This window comes from Hyperoodon ampullatus, assembly GCF_949752795.1.
Source record: "Hyperoodon ampullatus genome assembly, chromosome: 11".
In the NCBI taxonomy this organism is placed as follows: Eukaryota; Metazoa; Chordata; class Mammalia; order Artiodactyla; family Ziphiidae; genus Hyperoodon; species Hyperoodon ampullatus.
The window spans coordinates 90,341,432-90,350,184 of record NC_136924.1 but is presented as its reverse complement, the minus strand read 5'-3'; positions in this window follow the sequence as shown (position 1 = coordinate 90,350,184).

The window sequence follows — 8,753 nt, the reverse complement described above, 5'->3', positions numbered from 1 at the left end:
TACTTAAATCTTTGTGACTGCTTCTGAATTTGCCAGTTCCTCCTTTTCAGCTTCAGGTCTGGTCTATACTTTCTAGTTCTGCTCTCCAAAGGGAAAACTCACTGTGGGATTCATTGTTTTCTGAAATCTTTCAAATTCATAGATCCAGCCTGCTGCCCTGAGCACCAGAGTTAAATGGCATAGTTGATGTTCTACCTTAACCTTTAGTAAGCGTCTCAGACTTAGCTGTGGAAAACAGATCTTAATTTCTCAACCAAACCTATTTCCCCCTCAACTTGTTACCCATTCTGATGACGGGCACTGCCTAAGCTGAAAGACCTAAAGTCCTTGAGTCTGTTCTCTTATCCCTATTTTTAGTCTATATGTAAGTCCTGTGGGTTCTCCTGAGTCTGTACTTGCCTCATGTCCACTGTTACCACCCTTAGGCCAGGCTCCCTCTATTTCTCACGTCACGTAGACGGCTGCAGTGCCTTCCTAACTGTTCCCTCTTGCCCCTACTCCCTCACCCTGCCCTCATACCATCCATTTTCTACACAGTAGGAAAGGTAATTGCTTTAGGACTTGAAGAGGCTGGGTGACTCTTGTTTAAATCCATAGTGTCTTCCTATTATACCATGTTTTTACTGTTTTCTGACTCTTGCTGCCTTTATGACTTTTCATTTTTCCCTTGCTTGTACTGCTCTAGCCTCAGTGGCTTCATTTCACAAGGCCTTTTCACTTGGCTTGCTATTTCTGCTACTTGAGCCACTCTTACTTAAATATATGCATGGCTGACCCTTTCTTGGGATTCAGGTCTCAAGTCCTGTGACCCTCTTGTCACTTGCTATTTTGTCCTGTTTTATTCAGAGTTCTTACCAGTCTGAAATTACTTCGTATATTTTTTGTCTTCACCAATATTGCTTTGCTTAGAAAGGTGGCTGGTACATCATAAGTGCTCAGTAGATGTTGAAACAAGTCCCTAAATGAGCACCAGATCTTACCAGACCAGTAAGATTATCTTTCAGTTATGCAGCAGACCATCCTCCCCACTGAAGACTCAGAGATGTTGTCGGAACCTACTCAAAGCACTTGCCTCTCCAGTGAATTCATGTACAGCTTCATCGGACTTGAGATCCAATAACCTAGGAAGACTTGAGCTTGTGTGATACAGTCTCCCCATCTCCACCCTGCTTCCCATTCCATTCTTCCTCTGGCGCTTCCTCTCTATGTCCTAACGTCATGGTAGCTCAAATCCTGCCTAAGTTTTAGTAATTTATCCTACGAATCATTACATCTCCGTGTCATCTAGAGGTTTCTTCTAAGAAACCAGGATTGAGTGCAGTCAGTTCTCTTGAGAATTTTTCATGTCAGAAAAGTTCAACACATTCGTTTTAATGTCTAAAAAATAGTAAAGATGTACCATAATAACTTAAAGGTTACATGTTTTCATAGTTCAAATTCAGTGGAATTATTAATTTAGCTGCCTGTTTTTGAAAAGACCAAGGTGGAGGCAGATGGATGTAACTGTTCAGGATGGAGCAACAGAATGGGGAATTGAAAATGCAGACCAAGGGAAAATATTTCTCTTGTAGGAACCTTATGTTTTACACCTGAATATTATCAGACAAACAGTGATTCTGTCGAGTTACATGTGGGTCTCACACTAGGGGGATTCCTGAAGAAAAAGAATTACTGGAGCAAGAACATTCTCAGATAGGCTTAGCTTTGCTTAGCTATAGGGATGCACAATTGCCAGTGTTGACAGTGTCAGCTAGATCAATGTGACTTTAAAATCAGCAGAGTTCTTGAAGAAACAAATGAGGCCTCTAACAAATTTACCTGTGGAAACAAGGCCGGAGTATGCATCTAAATGATAGCTAGTGAACAGTAACCATACTTTATAGGTTGAATCACTTTATATAATTAATGAGAGAATGGAACTTGGTTAAGTGGAAAATAACTGGTTAAAGTTTACAGATGTGTATAGAAATAGTATTTATTAAGTGCCTTATGTTAGATTTTCTGCTTGGTTTTAAAATACTGTTACTTTTTAATCTCTCCAATAACCCAGTGGAGATAGGTAGTATCTCCATTATACATATGGGAAACTATTTCAGAGGTTAAATGACTTGTCTAATGAGTTTGGCTTCAAAGAAATAGTTGGAACAGTAAGTGTGTGATCTGTAGGTTATATTGCCTGGGTTTGAACAGATTTGGTGGGGAGGGATCAAATAATTGATGGAATGGGCTTAACTCATACGAAGCATTTATTAGCTAGTGTTATGTATTTATCAGTGATTCCCCAACTTTGGGATTTGGTGGAAAAATAGATTAAAAAGGTGGGGGGAGGGGTTAGGTGGGGGTCGGTGGCAAGACTGAGTGGTCTGCCTCTAATTTTGCCAAGTGAGGCTATGGAAACATCTACCAGCACAATATTCATGAAAGGTCATTTTAAAATCCAAGTTGGTAGTGAAGGGCGTAGTGTCAGGACTGTTCTTTAAATTGAATAAAACGTCATAAAAGACTCAGTATAATTCTTATTTTTCTTATTTCACCATGAAGTAGGGACTAGATGTTCTAGAAGTCTCTCTGCAGTTCTGAAATATTTTGATTCTAATATTCATACTCTCCCCTAGTCCTCCCTGTTTCTACACTTTCCCCCATCCGATTTAGAAATACTGTCGACAGTCCATAATCTAAGTGAATTTTTACCTAAGGAACCTGTGAAGGACTGCTCTAAGAAATCATAAAGACTACAGTCGAATAAAATTGGACTTGTTAAAACAGTGGGCATTATAAGAAAGTAGCACAAACAGTAATATACAATCATTCATCTAACAAATACTGTAGTAGGCCCTGGGCGTATGACCAAGCGAACACAAGTATTGGATTGGCCAAAAAGTGCCTTCGGTTTTTAAGTAAAAATAAAAGACACAGCCTTCATTTTCACCAAGAACTTCATTGAACAACGTATTCACCCTTTTGTTCCACTACCTTCTGCCATTTTCCAGGCAACTTTGTAATTCCATCTTCCCAAAACTTCTTATCTTTTTGAGCAAAGAACTGTTCCAGGTGCCTTTTACAGTCTTCCAGGGAATTGGAGTCTTTTCCATTAAGAGAATTTTGTAAAGACCAAAATAAATGGAAATCCGAAGATGTAACATCTGGTGAATACGGCAGATGAATCAGAACTTCTCAGCCAAGCTGTAACAGTTTTTGCCTGATCATCAAAGAAACACGCAGTCTTGCATTATCCTGATGGAAGATTATGCGTTTTCTGTTGACTAATTCTGGACGCTTTTCGTCGAGTGCTGCTTTAAGTTGGTCTAACTGGAAGCAGTACTTGTTGGAATTAATCGTTTGGTTTTCCGGAAGCAGCTCATAATAGAGGGCTCCCTTCTAATCCCACCATATACGCAATGTCACCTTCTTTGGATGAAGACCAGCCTTTGGTGTGGTTGGTGGTGTTTCATTTCACTTGCCCCACGAGCTCTTCCGTTCTACATAATTGTACAGTATCCACTTTTCATCGCCTGTCACAATTTGTTTTAAAAATGGAACATTTTCATTACGTTTAAGTAGCGAATCGCATGCAGACATATGGTCAAGAGGTTTTTTTTTTTGCTTAACTTACGTGGAAACTAAGCATCAAAGCGATCAACATAACCCAGCTGGTGCAAATGATTTTCAATGCTTGATATGGACATTTTGAGTATGCCAGCTATCTCCCACATGGTATACCGTTGATTGTTCTCAGTTAATGTCTCGATTTGATCACTATCAACTTCAACTGGTCTACCCGACTGTGGAACATAGACCAGGGAGAAATTCACAAATTAATTTTGACACGTTCCATCAGTCACAGCACCTTCTCCACACACTGCACAAATCTTTTTTTTGCATTTCAGTTGCATTTTACCTTTCTTGAAATAATAAAGCATATTATGCCAAAAATCTTGCTTTTTTTCTTCCATCTTTAATATTAAAATAGGTATACAAAAATTCACCAATTTTGGAGCTTCCCTGGTGGCGCAGTGGTTGAGAATCTGCCTGCCAATGCAGGGGACACGGGTTCGAGCCCTGGTCTGGGAAGGTCCCACATGCCGAGGAGCAACTAGGCCCATGAGCCACAACTACTGAGACTGCGCATCTGGAGCTTGTGCTCCACAACAACAGAGGCCGCGATAGTGAGAGGCCCGCGCACCGTGATGAAGAGTGGTCTCTGCTTGCCGCAACTAGGGGAAGCCCTCGTACAGAAATGAAGACCCAACACAGCAAAAATAAATACATTAATTAATAAAAATTCCTACCCCCAACATCTTTAAAAAAAATTCACCAATTTTGATGTCTTTTTTTAAATGCATGCTGGCTGATAGGACAGCTGTCACATACAATCTAAAATGTGTTTTTTTTAAATTAATTAATTAATTTTGGCTGCATTGGGTCTTTGTTGCTGTGCGCGGGCTTTCTCTAGTTATAGCAAGCGGGGGTTACTCTTCGTTGCAGTGTGCAGGCTCTAGATGCGCAGGCTTCAGTAGTTGTGGCATGTGGGCTTAGTAGTTGTGGCTCACAGGCTCTAGAGCGCAGGCTCAGTAGTTGTGGCGCACGGGCTTAGTTGCTCCACGGCATGTGGGATCTTCCCGGACCAGGGCTCGCACTCATGTCCCCTGCATTGGCAGGCGGATTCTTAACCACTGCACCACCAGGGAAGTCCCACAAAGTTGTTTTGCATGAAGTTAAAGACAACTAAGTGCTACTAGAGCCATCTTATGGAAAAACCTGAATGAACATTTTGGCCAACCCAATAGTTCAGGCCCTTTGGCCTTTAACTTTTGGATTATTCCTGTCTCCCAGGCCAGGTATGTTCTTGAGGTTTCAAGATAAATATGACATATCCTTAGAGCTTTAGTTTTCACTGAAGGAGAAGTGGGGGTGGGAAGATAAGTAATTTATCTGGTAACTTTTTATTTTAAAACATCCACAAAAAGGAATGGCATGCAAAATGGGTTAAAAGAATACAATAAAGACAATTTTACTCTTGTAAGAGCCAGTTTGGTCTTTAGCTCCAGATTGCATGCATAGTTTCTCTGCCTCTAGGTCGGTGATTCTTTGCATTTAGCTTGCATAAACATCATCTGAGGGAATCTGTTAAGAATACAGATTCCAAGGTCCTAGAGATTCTGATTCAGTAGGGCTGTGGTGAAGCCTAGAATCTGTTTCAGGAAAAAAAATTTTGGGTGATTCCAATGTAGTAGTGGTCCAAAGAGCTGAGAGGCCTTACCTTAAGGATGGCTACTTCAGAAGTTTCAGAAAGCAATAAATATAAAAGGGAAGTCCACAAAGTGAAACTTAGCAACATTTCTTCATTAAAAAAAACCCTCACTTTTTGCATTCCATCCCTAGTGTCTCTGAATGCTGCCAATTTGACATACGTTCAAACTGTAGAGATTAATTCCAGATTAGTACTGTGCAACAGGCCAGTTTTAGAAAAAGTCCTTGAGAAATTCTTGTCAGATATATTGCAAAAATGTTTGCTAGAGGAGGCTGTCCTGATTCTGGTTTTCCAACTAAATTAGGATCTCACAGCTTTTTTTAGTTTGTTTTAATACATTTACATTATCCATGAATGCATAATGAATGGCTTGGAATCTGGCTTAGAGTTGTTATCTGCCTCTAAAAAATAGAATTCCATTTATTGTCTTTGTATCTTTTAGGGATTTCAGGCCTCTCCAGCCAAAGATCACCAGGAATAAATTTGGGTTTACTGACTTGCTGCAATAAGGAAGAATACTCACCAGGGGAACTGTGAGATGTCTCAGAGGGTGTCAGAAATGACATAGGATTTGGGCTTGTGTTTGGTGATTTGGGGAAAGTTCAAGGAGGTGGGCCATTGCTCTGCACTGATGCTGGCAGGAAGGGGTGATAATTCCGACAGGGCATTTTAATTCTTATCTAAAATACAAGAAGAATGGGGTGAGGCTAAAACTGACAAGTAAAGAGGTGACAGTCACTTATAACAGCCAGGATTAGGGGGCTGTTTGGTCATTTTTGTGGTTTGGACAATGTTCATTTTTTATGTTCAGACGTGATTACAAGGGGGCTTGTTTTTGTTGATTTATCAGGGACACAATGGCCTTGGCTGATGTTGGTGTTCTGTGAAATTGTTTTACGTTCTACTGGGGAACACGGTGGTCTAGCTGTGAATGCTAGGCCAGCTCGGGGCTTTCAGGGTGAAGACAGAAATAGGTAAAATGCTATTATATAAATGAATGGGATGTAGACACTTTCAAAATGTTTGGCAATGGCTCTGTGCTGACAAGGCTGAGAGGCAGCTACGTGTGGGGGGAAAAGACTGGGATTACTTTTCCTATGTAGCCTATAATTGCTGTGTGAAGCTGACAGTAACATTCGTAGCTTCCATTTGTTGAGCACCTACTATGTGCCATGATGTGTGTTGTACTAGATGCTTTACACATGTACAGCACCTTTGCAAGTCAAATCTATTTTGAACATCCCCATTTTACAGGCAGTAACATTCCTGGAACCAGCTAGTCATTAGGTGGAATTGCTGGTGTATTGAGTTGGACCCGTTTAGAGTCTGTTCCATTACACCAGGATGCCTCTGTTCATAACTTTGGTGTCTGTAGGTAGAGCAATGGAGATACAGTACATACTTGGCAGGATTGTTCTGGGATTCGAATGCTATCGTCTCTCTGAAAGTACCTAGCATAGTAACTGGCTCATGGTAAACAAGCCATAACTAAGAGATTTCCTTCTTTCAGCAGAGTGGAGCTGTCTCTGACCGTGAGTACAGAGTTGATTAGTAGCCTGTGTTGAGTGACTCCAGACAACTTTAACCTCCTGCTCACAAAAAAAGTCAGGCTGAAAAAATTCTTAGTATCACAGAATCAGAATTTTAGAGCTCCAAGATGTTGTCAAGGGACTTCCCTGGTGGCGCAGTGGTTAAGAATCCGCCTGCCAACACAGGGGACACAGGTTCGAGCCCTGGTCAGGGAAGATCCCACATGTCGCGGAGCAACTAAGCCCGTGAGCCATAACTACTGAGCCTGCGCTCTAGAGCCCGCGAGCCACAACTACTGAAGCACGCGCGCCTAGAGCCCGTGCTCCGCAACAAGAGAAGCCACCGCAACGAGAAGGCAGCACACCGCAACGAAGCGCAGCCCCTGCTTGCCGGAACTAGAGAAAGCCCGCGCACAGCCACGAAGACCCAACGCAGCCAAAAATAAATAAATAATTAAAAAAAAATGTTGTCAAGGTGCTTGCTTACAGATAAGGAAAATGAAGCTTAGAAGGGCAGTTGATGGCCCAGTGTCACACTTAATCGCTGCCAGCGCAAAGCTGAGACCCCAGTTCTTCCCACTCCTAGGCCCCCTGGTTTTTCAGGCCACAGTCTTCAGGAAGCCAAGCGTAGAAGTCACAGGGCACCGGGCCCCAGTTTGCTGGTTGGCCGCCCTTACCAGGCTAAGGGATCACCGCTCCCGTTTCAGGTGTCGGGTCCTCGAGCTCTGGTCTCAGGCAGTAATTGGAAGGATCCTCTCCCTTCTTGTTCTGTAATCCTACTGTGAAAAGTCTCCAAATTCTTTTATTCAGTACAGTAAGCAACTTAAGGGTTTCACCACGAGTTCTGGCAGCATGATTTACGGGAGTTAGTATGCGAGCTCCGCACCTCGTGGACAAGACCGAGGAATGCGCGCAACGGATTTTCCCGGCAGAGGAAAGGACCCGGGATCCCGCCTCCGCGGCCCGGCCGGGGGCTCCGCCCCCAGAGCGGAGCGGGCGGGGCGTGCGGCGCGCGCGTGCGCGCGGAAGCAGGAAGGGCAGAACTAAAGCGGGCGGGCGTGCGGGAGCCGGCGGTGCAGTGGGGGCTCTACCATGTCGGCGCACCAGCGGGGTACGGAGCTCGGTAAGAGCCTGCGGTCGCTCCCTCCCCTCTCCGTTGCTCCCGGTCCCCTGTCTCTTCGAGCCTCGCGCCGCCCGGTGCCCTGGCCAGGGGTCTCCGGGGCGCGTGCTCCCCGGGGCGGGAGGCGCAGGCTCGGCGGCCGCACCTGGGAGACGCCGCACTTGGGAGACAGCCCCTGCGCACCTGGACCCCGCAAACCTTGACTCCCAAGCCTTATATTTATAAGCGGAAGGAATAGGAAAGGATTAGACTTTTATCTTCCAACTCATTGCGAAAACAAAAAAAACAAAACAAACAAAGAAACAAAAACCCCAAAGACCCCCCGGACAAACCAGATGAAAACCTCCCTTCCACGCTCCTAATAGAATTATCTTGTGCGATTTAATGCCGGGTTTCCATAGGTAATTGTTAACACAGCCGTATCCCCAGAGTGAGCGTGCTGTTGGAAAAGTTGTCTCTGGACTATATAACTTAATGTAAATTGTATGATTTTTAGAAGTACAGCGACTTCTAAAAGTGCTTGGATTATTTCCTCATTTATTTCATTTCATTGATGTTCTAAAATATTTCTGGCAAGAAAACTTAGTTTTGATTTCCCAAAATGTGAAAAATTCGCAATTCAAACATAGCAAAAGCATGATGGAGCCAAAGGTTCAGGATCTCAGATTAAGTATTATAGCTTGCATATCGGTATCCTGGATCTTCAGTTTAGCTCTGTGACATCGGGCAAATAACTTAATCACTCTGTGCTTAAGTTTCTTAATCTGTAAAATGATTATAATAGTAGCACTTACCTCATAAATTGGTTTGGAGATTAAATGAGAGGATGTTAATTGTTTGGCACATTGTGTGT